Below are 17941 nucleotides of genomic sequence, written 5' to 3'. Positions count from 1 at the left end.
GAGACCAGGGACATTGAAATTCTCTACCTAAGAGGAGGAAAAGAGAGTAGGGAACTAGCAGACCGCTGCTTGATAAATTCTGAATGCAGGTTTTTCTTGTGAGAACCTGCAGTTGAAGGGAGGAGAAGGGCTTGATAAATCGAACCCTTTAAGACTGATCCTGTATCCTTCCTAAGTAAAGAATTCCACCTGTAATATCTTTGAAAGATTCCTGTCAGGGCCCTAAAATGACTTTATCTGTAATAGGAAATTCTATGAGCAGATGTTTAGACCTGTAATCCTCTGAGTCATAAAGATTAACAACAATGGATAGATAGGGCTTTGATCTTCTCAGTCCACATCATAAAAGAAAGCAAATCATCCCATATGGCAGACTATTTTGTCTTATGCTAGTTGAGCACCTCTTTCCAGTAAAACATATGAAATTTGCACTTTGGGACATAGTCTCCCAAAGGTTAAAGGGGGGACAACCAGACATGGACTTCCAGCCCAGTGTGCCTAGAAGGGTATAGCGGCACCTCCACTAATGAGGCCCATACAGGCCGAAATGTACATCTGGGGTTGGTCGTAAAAGTTGTTTCTGCAGAATTGAATTGTCTGCTATTTTGGGGCTGTGAAAGGTATATCTGGTCTAAAGGAGGCAGCACTCTGGGTGGGTATCATCCCATATAGCTGTATTTTCCTAGTTGAGAACCAGCAACTCTTTTCTCGTAAAACATGTATATTATATATAATATAAATGATCTGATTATCTGGAGTGAGCCAGAAGATCAGATCAATTCCAGAAATGATCTATTTGTGCACATGCTAGCATTGCACACACCGTGTACAGCTGTCCTTGAAGGTCCATAATAATAAAAAAAAGGAACAGTTCAAATCCGTTAACCAGGAAAGGGTTAAACACACAGTAGAAGTGCCACTCAGAACCTGCAGAGGAAACGGACACTGATCCAATCAGCAGCTCTAGTTGCACATCTTAGTCATGTGACTAGCACATGACTAGCTCGGAACCAGCAGTGCTCCATGACCCTTTAAAGCAGAACTTGCAAGACTCAAGACTCTCTTTTTAACCATTTAAACTGTATATCCATCAGATAATTGAAGGAGGGACGGTACTTCAAACGTGTTTAAAGTAGTACTATAAGTATAACATTTGGTCAGATAAGTCAGATTATTAAAATAAACAGCGGGAATTCTTAAAGAGACTTCTGAACAATATTTTCTTAACAACTAGCCAGAATGAATATTGAATGTAAATGAGGGGGCCCAAATGAGCCAGAACTCCTATTTCCTAAGTAAGCACAAAATTAAATGATCCCACCCCACACAGCTAGGACGAATACAGAAGATGACCCACAAACCCACCATACAATCCCTTTCCAAGTGTACAAAAACTGTGCTTGCCACAGTTATCATGGGTCCTTTTTTTTTTTTTTTTAAGGCTGAGTTTATGGTTAGCCAATTGGATTATTTCCATTAGTGCTTGTGCATATGCTAGTTTGAGTTTGTGCCCAAACAGACTGAGCAGAATCTAGTGCGTGCGCTGATCCTTACCCCTGAGCTTGCTGCTTCAGTTGCGCTCCCTACTACAACAGGCACTACAGGAGCATAGGATGAAGGACAAGGGGGTGGAAGACTGTCTTCTTGTGGGCTGCAATGCTTACTCACATAATACTTCCCAGAAAGGTGCGACTTAGGTTGATGGGCTACTAATGGATCCATACTTATAGAGTACATATAAAATTCAATGAAAATAAATATTTTTATAATTTAATATATTCTTTGTTTAAAAATATAATAGTATTTATTCATAGCCTTCAAAAAATGTATGTTTACTGACCCTTTAAGGAGGGATAGAAAAAACAGAGTGGACAGGAACAGCTACATGATGTCTTTTAGTAATGGGAAGTCTTTAAAACTGTTCAGAATAATATTTTAGAGGTGATAAACTTGAAATAATATTTTTTATTAGCCCCTTACCTGACTGCATGAATATGGAACAGAACACCCATTTCCTAAGTAGTAATTTATTTGACCAATGCGCTTCATTGTCTTTTTCACTTCTACCCTTATTTGGTTGACGTGGCTACTTGGGAAGTGGGAGTACAGGCCTTTTTTTGACCAGAGCAGACACTTGGAAATGTAGTCCATAGTGGATTTATGAATTATTGTATCTCTCCTACCTATCTTTGACATATGGCTGAATTTAGTTGGTGGTACTTGGGAAGTGGGCGTCTTAGTCTATTTTTGTGCAACATGTTTTTTGAGAGGAATTGATGCTTGGACATGGATTCCATAGTGTGTCTGTGGCTTGGTATCTCTCAATCCAAACCTTTTAGAACTTGTGAATTTGGCTGGTGTGGCTACTTGAGAACATTTTGACCATAACAGACAATTGACCATGGATTCCTTGATGTATAACTGACTTATGCCCTGCTTCCTTGCCCTGTTGATCTGGTGAACTTGGTGTGTCTACTTAGGACCTCCAAAGCCATGTTGGAGATAGAATAAAAAGATTAATACCTGCTGGATCTATGGCTCATTTTTTTCTCTCCTTCCTAGTTTTGTGGAAGGTCTGAATTTAGTTTGTGTTGCTACTTGGGAAGTGAACAATCTAGTCCATTGTTGTGTAAAATGTTTTTCTCCCTCATTTCCTTATGAAACTGGTGATTCTGGTTGGTGTTCCAAGTTTTATTTTATTTATTTTTTTTGCCCAAAACTTTTTAACCAAAACAGATACTTGGACATGGCTTCCATGGTAGGTATCTGACTTGTACGCTCTCTCCTTCCTATCAGTGTTGCTCTGTTGAAATTAGTAAGTATTTCTTTCCAGTCCTCTAAAACAATTTGACAGAATTAAAAGATTCAAACCTGAAAATAATTAAGGTTTTTATCTATGCTGATATCATTCCTCAATAATATGTTCTGTCCCTACCACTGAACTGAAATAGGACACACCATTTTGTCTTTGCTCAAGCACTATATCCAGGCAATAAATAACATTCACAGCCCTCAGCACAAGTCATACCAATTAGCGGATTTAAGACCAGAGTTTTACAGTGAGTCATTGGAGCACTTACAGGCATTTAACCAATAAAATGATGTCTGTAGGGAGGCGAGTTAACACATTTTGGACCAGACTCTAGAGAATCATGAGAAACCATTGAATCTCCTCTATAACTACACAAATGTCAAAGTAAGCTCAACAGTCAATGTGAGGAGTTATATAATAACTTACTCTGCCATTTTAAAGCAGAACTTTAAGGTAGTGATAAACTTTCATTGCTTTTAATTTTGGACACCCATAAAAGCAACTAGATCCTCAATACCATGTTACTAGTGATAAGTATTGGATTCAAGCTGTTCTTTTCAGCAGGACAAACAGTAGGGAAACCAGAACTGTTATTGGTAACAATAAACAATCACAGTGATGTCTACACTTGTGTTTGTGTGGCAAATCCAACTTGATCATCTCAGGCATCATGAAGGGATGTACACAGGGAACTCTTCAAATTCTGTCATACCAGTACCAGCATAACTGAGCTGCAGAATAGCCCACCACAGGTACACGCAAGGACCTTACATATAGTAAATAAATTACATTATCTAACTAAAGGATGTTGAAAGAATTTAGGGGCAAGAAAAGGGATCAGCAACCTACAATATTTGCTCCATGTGTGACACACAGTGGTATTCAATGTTGCTGCACAGATGAACAAAATGATGCACACTTGCCCATTTTATAGAATCACTTTGGCACGGTACTATAAACGTTTGTCACCCCTTTCTCAGGAGTATATTGCACTCCCCACTAATATCCAAACAAACAGGAACACACAACCTAAAATTATCTGCAGTAAGGTTGAAGAGGGGGAAATGCAGAAACACTTATTTATTGGTAATAATATGTAATATAGTTACTCAATGATTTGGTGACTAATGCAGCTAAAACATAATTTCTAAAGTAATGTTGCCTATGTGACAAATTTAAAGAAAAAAAAAAGTATGTGGTTGCTAATCTGGTTATTGACTTTCTTTGTACCAGTTTGTCCCCAGGGCATGTTAAAAAAATCTATATTGCTTTGATTTGTGACACTAAAACAATAGATGTTTATTTTTTAGCTCTTTTATAATCATCACAGTTGAGTTCACAATGCTACTCAATATAATATACAACCCTCCTCAGTTTTATGCACCCTTATCATTTTTGCTTGAATAGAAACATGATTGCAGCTGCTCATTTGCAACTTAAGCAAATAGTTGAAATAAACTTGTGAATGATGCATATTTTGATACTAATGTCAAAGCTAATCAAGACTACTTGTGTATTTGAAACATTACGTTTGTTGTCTATCTTCATCGGTAGAACTATAAAAGTTCAATATTTCTTGCCAAGATATTTGCAAAGAAAAAAGTGTGTATGTATATATATATATATATATGTGTGTGTGTATGTATATATGTGTGTGTGTGTGTGTGTGTGTGTGTGTGTGTATATATATATACACATATACTTGCACAAATGGCGAGTGCAGCCTATGGACTGTTTATTAATAATATTACTCTGGGTAGCACCCCGACAAGGAATGGAACAGTGAGTGCTGGTGTCTTCAAATATATATATATATATATATATATATATATATATATATATATTATTTTAATTTAGTAAATTTGGGCAAGTATTCCAGCTAGTTTATCACCAGAAGTACTCTGTATACCTTATCAATGCACCAGGGAACTCTGGGTAAGATATGCAAATTAGAGATAAAATATCTCTTACTTTTTGCTTCCATGTATTCTGTTTAACCCCAAGCACCTCCTTTATGGGGGGTGGGTGCAGCAAAAAACACTCCTGGACAGTTGTTTCAAGTTTATTAACTCTCATGAGCTGAAGATTGAATTTGCTACCCGGTGAAGCTTGCCTGGTATAAGCATCAAGTTGCACAGTATATACCAACTGATGAGCACCCAAGTATTCTGTTACTGATCTCCTTTCAAGGATTGCTCATTTCATTTTGTTTTACATTAGTTGCATACATGTTTGCTAATAAAAATGATTCATTTTCAGGTGCTGTAAATGAAAAACAAATTCCAATGCAGCCATTTATTTGATGTTGTTTGTTTCTCCTAATCTATAACCTGTAAGGAGACCAATTCTAAGGCATATCGTAGTGTTTTTAATCCCTTTGTGTAAAGAAAGTGATTTTAAAGAACAAAATTCAGAAAATTCTGAATTTGCATCACAATATTTTCACTCACACAGATCAAAAATATTCTGGATGAAAACTTGTACAACTAAAATTACATCTACTATGTTTTGCTGAAGAAAGAAAAGAAATGTAATCACCACCATTTTAACCATCTCACGATAAAACTTTCATAGTACCCAAATATATAAATGTAAATTTTACACTTAACAATTACAGTCTAAAAAATATGTTTTAAAGCCAATATGCAAAACAACATATTTTTTTTTTTAACTGCAGGTTTCAAAAACATCTTCCAAAGATCTTCAAAAATAGAATACTGGTTAATTAAATTACCATGGCAACATGATTTAACAGAGCTGAGAAAACAAGTCATTTCAGCTAGAGCTTGCAATGAAATTTTCAGTGTCAAGAGTCAGACTGTAAATGCAAAATGATATATAGTTTATAACTTAATTAAAGCAGTTACCAAAAGGGTTTTGTGCTGAGCAATTCAAAATATCATATAGACAAACACATACAATGAGATAGATAGATAGATAGATAGATAGATAGATAGATAGATAGATAGATAGATAGATAGATAGATAGATAGATGATAGGTGTGTGTGTGTGTGTGTGTGACAAATATTGATATGGTTCCACAATCAGAAGAAAATGTTACTGGTCCACTTAATGTTAATGTCTTACTAGTCAAAGCAAGACCTAGTATTTTTCTCATCCATATATATGAAAGAGAGAAAATGAATGAGGATATCTGTAACTGAATGATCTGTACCATGAATATTTTTCTCTGTAATCATACTGTGATAAATCTTTTTTCTCTCATGTAAATACTTAACACATTTCCTTCTTTCTCCATTTGCTGTTTTGTACATCATTGGGTAGGGAATCAAATGTATGTGTTTAATAATTATTGTAAGGAAGTTTGCATTCTTTAGACATAAACTCATGCCCATATTTAATTTGAATAGCAAAATACAAGGGCACCAGAATTTTAATGGTATGCAAAAAAAAAATGTTTTAAATTGTAATTTATATCCTAAAAAGATTCTAGGAAACTTGAATACTTATGGTTTAGAAAGTTAAACAATGGGCTGAAAATATGGTATAAAGCAAATTAAGATATGAGTATGCACTTTAATTTGTGACTTTTTCTTTCTTTCTCCTAAACATAGCAGGATTTAATATTAATTCGGTAAAATGTTTCATGAAAGTCTTTTGTGGTATATTAACTTGAATTGCGTTTTCTTCTGTAAAATTACAGAACATAGTACATCCATAAATTGAATGTTTATCCTGTGACTATGCAACCCCAAATCTCTCTCTTTAAACTGTGTTTTGTTGTTCTTTATGTAGTCTACGTAACTTGCATCTTGTTTGTTTGTTTATTACTTCAGCTGTGAAGTTTTCTATCTTGATGTTGTTTCTTTCTGATTTGCCTTTACTTTGTCTGTTTGTGATTTCAGTGGACTTCTCTGTGTCAAAAATCTACTTTTAGAAGCACAGACTTTTTAGGATCCATGAAGGTACCCCTCTCATGTCACAGGAAGGTGTAGTGAGAAACACAACACATCCTGCATGTTTATGACATAAAACATTGCTGTTTCCTAACGACATATATTAAAATGATTCATTACTTAGGCTTTTCTATTAATCAGACCATTTATGAAGTTGATCCAGGGTCAAAGAAAACAAATCAATATCCATAAAACAATCTTTGTCTCTTGTCTGTATTCTAGTTTTTCAATGTTTTTTGTTCATTTTTTTTCATTCCATTTTTCCCCTAAAGCTGCTGTTTCCAAAATACTTATTGAAACAGAAAAATAAATATAACTTTTATTAGAAATTATAAGTAAATAACCAACTGGGGTTTTTACAAAGCAACAACATGAAAAACAGGGTATTTTGTTTCTTGTGTGTTTTGTGTTTTTTTCTCGTCTGAATTTGTTCGTCCCCCAATTTTTTATTTTTTTTTAATCCATCTCATTTGTTCTTTATAATCACATCCTTAGCAGAAGAATAGTACTTATATAAAATAAAGTTTGTATATAATGACTATTAAGGATGTTTTTTTTTCATCCTAAACTTTATTGTAAAATTATTATAATATCTTAAAACAAATATATTCTGGATCGCCTTCTAAATGTGTCTTTTTTTTATTTTTTTAATTATTTATTTTTTTACCTTCTTTAATGATTATATTAACTATAAACGTCCACGATTATGGGATGCTGAATACTATTTAATTATAGTATTGTTTTTATTATAATTTTCATGCATAACTGTATGCAAAATATAGGGAATGCAGAATTGCAACACACCATTTTCATAGTTTGTAAACTCACCTGAGTCATTTCAGAAGTTAGTTGTGTCTGTCTGTTAGAAATGTTTACACGTACTAGAATGTTTGCATTCAAACTAGTATGTATACTTGCCAACTTGTATTCGTATCTATCTCTATCTAGAAATTACATTTTGTGCTCAATTTAAGTTTCCATTGAAAGGATTTAACAATTCCAGGCTTGTAGACTTTAATAAGATTTATTTTTGCTCCAAAATATTCATAGAAAGTTGAAAATATATTGAGGGATATGATTTTGTTTTTATGTATTTCTTTTGTTTGCACTTATTTAGTTATTTCTTTGTGGAGTTAAGTTACATTTCTTTTTAAAAGTTTAATATTTTTGGACATTAGCTTATTCTAAAAAGCTACATTTCCCTTTTTCATTAATGATTGTGTCTGCGTACTGTAAATAAGAAGTCTACTCTCAAAATTAAATTATTGTAATTAATAAAATAACTGTCCCAGGTAGGCAGTTCTTTTTAGTTTAGGAACTAGTAATCAATAACGAAATGCGCTAATTCATTTTTAACATTTAGTTGTTTAATCTTGTTTCTAGCTATTTGTTTAACAACTGTAAAGAGGTAAACACATAGTTAAAGGGAAATACAAGTGTAATAAGAAAATTCTAAAATGTGTTCGTCTTATTATTTCACTATTGCTTGTATAAAGGAAAGTGTTTAAATCAGGATTAGGGGTTAATAGCATAAATAAAGCCAGTTCCAAAGACGTAATGCACTACTGGGACCTAGCTGGAACATATCTGGTGAGCCAATGAAAAGAGGCATATCTGCATAGCCAGCGAATCACCATCTAGCTCCTAAATGCATAGTTATTTGCAAACAGTAGTGCAATAGTAAAAGGTATTAATATAGAGCATTTGCTTATGGCATGTTTATTTTCGTTTAAACTTATGATCATGAGTTGTAATGCGTTATAGCTGCCAGCTACCAGTGCTCAGCAATGACATAGAAACATCTCTGATGTAGAAGTTTACTTTGTTTAACCTCTTAACAGGTGCTAAACAAAATCAGCAACAACCAATAATTTTATAATTAAATGCTCTAGCAAATTAGAGGATTGTCCTATTATAAATTGATGTCCCTTTAAAGGGACAGTAAAGTTAAAATTAGACTTTCATGATTCAGAGAGAGGATGAAATTCTAAGCAACTTTTAAATCTGTTTCTATTATCTAATTTGCTTAATTCTCTTGGTATCCTATGTTGAAAAACCTAAGTAGGTTAGGGAGCAGCAATGGACTACTGGCTGCCGATTGGTGGCTGCACACCACTGCGTGTAATTGTTGCCTTATCTGATGTGTTCAACAAGCTCCCAGCAGTGCATTGCTTCTTTTTCAACAAAGGATACAAAGAGATGAGGCAAATTTGATAATACAAGTAAAGTGGAAAGTTGTTTAAAATTGAATGATTTTATCTAAATCATGAATGAAATCTGTCTGTTCGATCCAGAATGCAATAAATCTACAATTGTCGCTAAATAAAGATGAATAAACAATATCACAAAAAACTTTTTTAAACATACACAATAATACAGACGTTTTAGAGTTAATCATGTAAAATAAACAATGGTAAAAGCAAAATATTTTTGTCTAGTCAATGACCAAACAGTTGGCAAATATACAATGAATGCCAAAAGAATGCTAAAATACATTCTTCATTAGTTGTGTTATTGTGGGAATGAAACATTTCATGATTTGTAATCAATCCACCCACAGAACAACTTGTGCTCTGATGTGTTTGTTGTATAAAATGTGTAAGAAGTGAAGAAATGTATAATATCTTAGATGTCAGTTATGTGTAAGTTCTATGTTTTGTATGACACAAGTTACACTGTATATTTATGCATTTCTAATGTTATGTGCTTAATATGTTCTTGTTTAATATGCATTTCTTTGTCTTGTTGTATTGATGGTTTGTTAAAAGCATATAGAAATATTCTGCTACTTTCTAATCATCAAAGTAGCCATTAAAAAGTCAAAGGAGCTTAGTTCTTTTCTAAAATGGATGGACAGTAACCACACTGCACCCCTTATAGGGTATGAGATGTAACTTCATTTTCTATACTTGATTTTTATGAAAGTCCAAATTGGATTTATTTTTTTATTGAATAGTTTTTAGTCCATTCAATTTATAATGCAACTTCCTGTGCAATAAAATGTGTATGTTTTGGGATCACTTGCGCAGACTTACCCCCTTCACCAAATTCTGCATTGTTTTTTTTTAAGTCTGTATCTCCTGGACCTTTTATGTCAGCGTGTGAGACATGTGTTTCAGATGACTAGTAATGAGTTTCTAATTTGAGAATGTTCCTAAAGGATTTACCATAAAAATGCAAACCTATAAAACTGGTAATTAACGTGTTTCATTAATATGACATTCTTATAGTGGAGATTTAGCGTAGTCCATGCTTGTGTGTGCACACACATACAAATGACACATCAATAATTAATGTGAGAAAATTAACCTGGTAGTACAAAATCAGATTCTCCAGAGGGCAAGTCATTACTGGGAAACAGACTCTATCAAGAAAAGGAACACAAATTCTCAACTAAAGCAAAGAAAGTTTTCATATAAATAGCAAAATATTTTCATCCCATTGCTAAAGATCTCATTACCCTCAATGAAAACTTGCAGAGAGATTTATTTCATCCCAAATAAATATTGTCAGAAGAATGTAGTCTGATATTGCAAATCTTCCACATCACAGTGCCCCCATATAGGTTCAGTGGCAGATCAGAATATCACAGTTGAATGGTTCTTCTCCAAGTATTCATAAAGCAATAGATAACCTACCATAGATGAAACATTCCTCCCTACAATGTAGAAAAAAAACACAATCATTATCTTGCCATTTTATAAAATGGATCTTGGATTGCTCTTGAAAATACTGCTGAAGATTCATATGACCTCTTCCTGATAGACAAAACCCTATTTATTCAATGTTTGATGCAGCATCAGTATCTGTAATTTATGGCATTGAAAATTTAGGTCCCGATTATCAAAAACTAACAGTCATGGAAAGTAATGACACACAAAAACATTGGGTTTTGTTTTTGAACATTATCTTATAATGTAGGAGTCTCTCCTTAACACCCATAACATGCATAGCAAGACAAACAGCCCTCATGCTAATATTTGCCTTTTCTAAAATTATTTTATGGACCCACAGTACCGATGAGCCTTCTTAGATAATCTCACCAGATCAAAGAGCTTTAACTGAATGAGTCCCTAGCAGCTGAAGATATATTGGCTGAAGAAAATGTATTTATTAGAATTTTTTTTTAGATAATCCAAGGATAAAAAGATTGTATAGCATCAAATAAAAATGAATTATTTTTGTCTACAACGCACATCATAAAAAAGGTCAGATGCTCTATAATTAAGACTTGGTCAGATGTTTAAAGATTTGTCTTGCACCAAGGACTGTCTTGGATTTAAAACTATTAATGGGTGGTTTGCACAATGTATCATAAAGGCCTAACAACTAGAGAGAGGTTTATTGCACTATTGCTTGCTTATGTTTGTGTTTAACCACTTTTAACAACAAGAACAATGTCTAAGGCATCAGATACTGACCTACATCATGGTTTATGTGGAGGAGCTTCCTGTATACTGTAATGATTTATCAGAAGTTGTCAATAGGTAATGCTGAAGCAGAGTGAGTTGTATACTGTTATTGCCCACCCTGATATGTTCTACAGTACTTGGAGTTATTATTTAGTGAAATGCTACTATAGTGAACCATGAAACAGATAATTGTAATTTAAATTTCTTGGCTTATTCCTATAGTTGCTTGCACCAAGCAACATCCATTATTGAAGCTGGAGAGGAAGTTACTTTTTTACACCTTGTGAAGGGGTAAAGTGTAGGTTCTGCCAATCTGTTTTAGAAAACAGTCTTTCTCATTTTGTGACTTTTAATTAGGGAATGTTCAAAGGAAATTAATACAGGTAAGATAAAATGTTATCATATTACCAATGATGATTTGTGTGTCCAGTAGTTTTCTTTTTATATTCTGTTACATTTATTTTACTCAGTACACTAACATTTTGGGAAGGGTTTTTTTATTGTCTTTTGTAAATGTTTGGAAATCTATTTTAGCTTTACTGCTGGGAAAACAGCAGTACGTTTTAATATCTAGAAAAATATACTGAATGTAATTGAAGAAATCCTTAAGATTTACCGTTTTAAAGGCTACCATTAATGTTGCCCTGTGTCACTGTGTTGTCTTTTTGAAGCTAATCAGAGTTTGTCACACTGGCCAAGCTTGGGGACAGCACAATGGCTAAATCAAGTGGTTCCATATCACTGTTGGTTATGCACAATTATGATTAGTATTAAAGAGCAAATCAGTTTTTGTAATCATCTAGCCATTGCTCAATTTTCTTCTTCATTTTTTCCCACTTATACTATAAATCTAATTAGTGACAACAAATTATAATTATATTTGATGAGAAATGTTCCAACTTTATTTGTTACTCGGGCCAACTCAAAGAACAATACCAGATGACAGTCAATGTTGAATTTAATTTATGTCTATTTCCTCTAATTATGTGAGTCATTCCAATGCTTTTATCCTTAGGATTAACCTCCAAGCTCAATATTTCCAACTCTGATAATCCTTTTAGAATCTTTACAAAATATATCTGTAAAGGAATAGAGTGCTACCTACACACTATATGCCTTGCAATTCCAACCACCTTTACAATAGAATGAAGTCCACTTTGTTGGTCTACTTTTTACTTAAAATCTCTGAACCTTTTTTTTTTTTGTTTGTTTAGTCTAATGACATCTTACTATGCTCCAGATAGCCTCTTTATTATGAATATTATTTTAAAAAAAAAATGTTCTAAAAATTGAAAAAAGAGACTATAGTCATCTTAGATATTTCACTCTTGCAGGATACTATATCAAATGCATGGGAATCTAGCACTACGGTGATATCTGCTTGTTAAGTTTATTTTGATGTTATTGTGCAAAATATGGATCCTTTTTCAGCAGACCTCTGTACCCAACAGCTGAGGGTATTTCTATTCCTTCAAGTATATCAAGGGAAAGCTCAAAATGAAAGTATTGTTTCACAATAGTAGAACAATGCTTTATGATCTCAAGTTAGAGGGCAGTAGGTTTAGGAATAATTTGCACATATACCTGTACATATTTACAGAAATGGTGGTTCATTCGTGGAATTACTTTTCATTAAAGGTAGTAAAGACAAAACATGTGGGGAACTTCAAGAAGGACCGGGGTAACCATAAGGCTACCTAGGAACTAATTAAGCTTACACATAACATAGAAAATTTTGGCCTACTTAGTGCTCATAGGCCCTATGGGTCTTATTTGCCACCAGAATCTATGTTTTTAGGTACTAAGGTTGTCCTGGTATTAATGTTAGTTTTAAAAAAAAAAAAACCTCTTACCCATAGCAACAATCCCAAATCCATAGCTATCATTTTAAAGTTGGAACATTGATCCATTTTAAAAATGCCAATAACAAAATGTTTGGAAAAAAACAAAACGTTAAATATGAAAGTGGAAAAACTCTATAACTAATAAATAAATGTTCTGTTTTTTTAACTTCTGCAAAAATGGATAACATTTTGCACTGGAGTAATAAAATCCACAAGCCATATGAAAATACTGATATGTACATACAGCTTATCCACAGATAAAGTGGGCAAATGATAGCATAAAATGTACTGTTAGTAGATGAGTGCTTACGGATTAAAGGGATAAAGTTTTTTTGTTTTACAATTTTATTTTTAAATTAATTATCATTTATTACTTATTGGTTCACCTTTAATATCCTTAACTGGAGCAGAGCTTGACTTTATAAGTTTAGCCTCCTTGCATGAGTTGAAAACATTAAGAAAAGGGAACTAATTTAAATATAGAATATTAAATAAAAAGAACATTTTATCTTTAGCTTAAATCGTGCATGTAATTAGATACTTCTTTGTATAAATCAGTCCTGTGAATTCTGGCAAATGGCAAGGACCAAAAATATCCTTAAAGTTCCAAAAAGCAAATGTAACATCATTGGTATATTGGATTCAAAATATGAAAGATTGATCTTGACACCACTGTAGGTCCTCATAAGTTTGACATTTGATTGAATGCCAAGTCTATGCGTTACTTCTACCAGTTAATTCAGAATCTACTGTGTCTCTGGAAGTGTGATTTCCATCTCTTGCAGTTGAGCCAGCTGTTTAGGGCAAGCCAATATACAGAAACTACTGCTGAATAAGGGTCTATGGTCATGTTTGGTGAGCATTTCCACAGTGGTTGCAACAAGATTAAATTTCTGTTTGTGGCATTATACCTTAAAAAACATACATAGACTAGCACATAGCTTGGGATCAGGGTTATGTCTAGACTTGAGAAAAACAGGAAAAAACAGAGCACGCGCTTCAAAGGAATAGGCAGGCTGAAAGACAAACAGGGAAGGTCGGCTGATGCATTTCACGCCCCCTAGCGGGGCTTACTCTAGACTTGTATGTGCCATAAAGCTCCATATTAAAGTGAGATATAGAGAAACTGGTAGAAGATCATATTTTTCTACTTTTGTTAGTGCTTTTCTTGTTTAATCACCTGCTCATCTACCTCTCTTATTGTCCTCCATAGCACAAATAACAATTTATTACTGTTGACATTCTTGATGGTTCTAAAATAACAGTTGGGTTCCATAGCACCCACAAGCAACTGTTAAGACCAATCCCTGCCATATATTATTCAGCACTCTCCGGTGACATTTTTCTCAGTTCTCCTTACATTTATATATCAAAATAATTTCTACGTTTTACTAATTAAAAAAAATAGCAAATCTGCTAAACCTTATAATTATTTTTATTTTTTTTACAAAAACTGTAACTGTGCTGTCCCATCTGCACAAAATTCCAAGCCTTTGTCGTGCTGGGCAGTTCAGTTCTATCTGGTGTCAATGTTGCATGACGTAGGCTGATGTTTGACTCATACATATACTTTTTTTTTTTTAAATATTAATTTAAAGGGACATAAAACTTTTCTTTCATGATTCAGATAGACTATACAATTTTGAACAACTTTTCAATTTACTTCTATTAAATTTTCTTCATGTTCTTGTTATCCTTTGTTTAAAAGCAGGAAGGTAAGCACGTGAGTGTGCACGTGTCTGCAGTACTATATTGCAGCAGTTTTGCAACAATGTTATACACTAGAGAGGACACTAGATGGCAGCACTATTTCCTGTCATACAGTGCTTCAGGCATTTGCATGCTACCTATCTAGATATCTCTTCAGGAAAAAATAACCTATGAACAAATAAAATTTGATATTAGAAGTAAACTGGATTTTTTTTTGAAAATTGTAATCTCTATCTGAATAATGAAAGAAACATTTTGGGTTTCATGTCCCTTTAAGTAACATTATAGGGCATATTGATTTATTTTATAAAGTCTGCTTAGAATTTCTTAGAGTGCTAAACCCTATGGCAGACAGATGCTGTGGTCTGAGAATCATTTTGTTGGATATCTTATCCCCTACAGTTCTCACTGATTTATGGGCTGTAGCTGATGCCCAGGAGCTTACTTACAATGATATATATGAAAGGGCATAAAGAATAAAGATCTACACAACTGGTATAATACTCTAACAGATTTTGTCTTCTGCTTCTTTACATGGATATTAGTTATGATCCTAATCAGCTGATAAAACAAAAAAAATCCTTATGATCCTAAAAAGCCAAAAAAACAAACCCTTTGTGACAGTGATTTTACCTTGCAGAGCAATCTAAAATAATATAGGCCCTAGTTTATATTATATAATTATGCAACACTATTGCACAGTTTATTAACTATTTTGAACTGTATTTCAATTCTTCTTTCTTTGTCGTCCGCCCGCATTTCTACCTCGTATTTCTGATCCATTAACCATTTTTTTCCCATTCATCTTTCTATTTTTCCGCCATTTGATAGAACTTTTTCTTGGAACACAGCTATCTATTAGTGCTACATTTTGAAGATAAGTTTCAAAGTCCTGCATTTCTTTGCAGCAGAATTTCATAGTGGATGTGATTATGTTGCAGCTACAGTTTAGACTTCGTTTTCTAACGACATTTCTTTTTGTTCTTTACCTGTAGCTTCATAATTTACATTTTCAGCCTTATGATCTATGATGTGACACTCTGTCATCAATATTGACATAATAACCAATCAATAGTCGTATTAATAGCAGGCATTGTATGCAATATATATAACTGAATTAGCAATACCTTTTTTTTTTAAAGGGTATTCCAAAGCCAGATGGGATTTTCATATTGCTTTTAAAGGGATAGAAAAGTCAAAATTGAAATGTACATGGCTAAATTTCAATTTAAAATACAAGCATTTTTGCAATTATACTTACATTATCAAAAATGCTTCTAGTAAAAATGATTACTGGTTTTCAGCAGCATACGCACATATGCTGTGATGGCCTATGCAGCGGTATTCAAGCTCAGAAAGCGCACAGTGGTATGTATTGCTTCAGTGAGGACTTCATTAGGCTGACTATCTGAGAAGGTTTGGTGTTTGAATACTGGCACAATGGGCCCTTAGAGCATATGTGTGTATGCCACTAAAAACAGAAATAACTTTTACTAGAAACATTCTATATTTTTATCTTAGTTTTTTTTGTCTATAACATTTGTTTTAACAAAATAATATATAGTTTCAATTGGCTTTGTGGATTTTAGAACCTCAGTGCATTGTGGGGATCTGTTTTTTCTTATTTCTTTTATCACAGTACTGCAATGTATAGATACAATCATTTTATAGGTATATAGCACCCTCAAAAAAGGATAAAATATTGTGAGGGTGCTATAAAGTGATTTAAGCTTAAATGAAACACTGTAACCCTATAACATATGGATTTTTTTTCAAGATTCCTTTAGAACAAGCTTAGTTTTATGACATAGGGCCCATTTAAAAAATTGTCGGTAGATAGTAGGTATTTGCATTTTGGAGGAATTAATTTCAATAACAAATGCAGAATTTGGTTGCGGGCAGTGGCATTCCGTTATTTTCAGCACTGAAGTGTAAAAGTACAACTAAGAAATCTGGCGTATGAGCCCAATGCTCCTCAAATTTGTCAATTTGTTTCTATAATGAATGTCGAATTACCAAAAAATATACATACCTACTTGACGAGTATCCCAGGCAAGGAACCTGTGTCTCCATGTTTGCTGCCAGCAGTTAAGATTTCACAAGCACTTGTGCAATCCCGCCTCTGCACTTGTGCAGCCAGCTGTGCAAAAGTACAGGTTGTCAATCAGTTTGGTCAGATAATCTTGTTTACATTATTGCTTTGAAAATACTCCAGTGTGCTGGAATTGCTGGTTCCCAAAAGAAGCTAAAACGACTCGTAAAAACGTATATCAAGTTACAGTTTCTTATATTTTACAGAAAATATTTTTTTAAAAATTATCAAAATTATTATTTCTTAAAAACCATTTTTACAGTAAATTAGCAGTTTATGTAGTATCCTAAATACAATACATTTACCTAAAATGATTTAAAATATCCCAAATGCTTAATTAATATCAGATAAGAGTATTATTTTATCTTGAAAGACTTTATCAAATCTATTTGTTTAAACATTTGCTTAAAAATAAAATAAAGGGTATAAACCTTATCCACTTTTGCTTAATTCATTTAGCATTGTAGAACCATAAGGGCTTATCCTATCATCTTTATGTAGCATGTATTAGAGAGCATAGTGCTTGCAGCTCATAGGCTGAGCAGATATGTTCATAGAATTCTACAGCCGAGTATTGGTTGCGAGGTACAAACTAAAAACATTAGATTCTTATTTTAATAACTTAAAGGGACACTGAACCCATTTTTTTCTTTCATGATTCAGATAGAGCATGATAATTTAATCAACTTTCTAATTTACTCCTAGTATCAATTTTTCTTCGTTCTCTTGCTATCTTTAGTTTAAAAGCAGGACTGTAAACCTTAGCAGCCAGCCCATTTTAGGCTCAGCACCATGGATAGCACTTGCTTATTGGAGGCTTACATTTACCCACCAATAAGCAAGCATAACCCAGGTTCTCAACCAAAAATAGGCCGGCTCCTATGCCTCACATTCCTTCTTTTTAAATAAAGATAGCAGGAGAACTAAGGAAATTTGATAATAGGAGTACATTAGAAAGTTGCTTAAAAATACATGCTCCATCTGAATCATGAAAGAAAAAAATTGGGTTTAGTGTCCCTTTAAATGTTGATTAAAAAAAACAAGAAAATAGATTTATTTATTTTTTTATCCAAGATATGATATAGTTGTTCAGCGGAATGCTTTATGATTGTTTACTGTTGTTCATTTACAAAAGATGACGTTTATTCCCTAG

The 17941-nt window shown here is 33.4% G+C and overlaps 1 protein-coding gene across 1 annotated transcript in view; it reads left to right on the top strand.

The window, feature by feature from the left end:
* Nucleotides 1-17941, top strand: part of PLCH2 (phospholipase C eta 2) — a 974668-nt gene that overhangs the window by 923714 nt on the left and 33013 nt on the right. The gene's annotated exons all lie outside the window — the stretch shown is intronic.

This window comes from Bombina bombina, chromosome 8 (assembly GCF_027579735.1).
Source record: "Bombina bombina isolate aBomBom1 chromosome 8, aBomBom1.pri, whole genome shotgun sequence".
Taxonomy (NCBI): domain Eukaryota; kingdom Metazoa; phylum Chordata; class Amphibia; order Anura; family Bombinatoridae; genus Bombina; species Bombina bombina.
The sequence above is the reverse complement of the archived record's forward strand: the minus strand, read 5'-3'. Positions and strand labels throughout refer to the sequence as shown.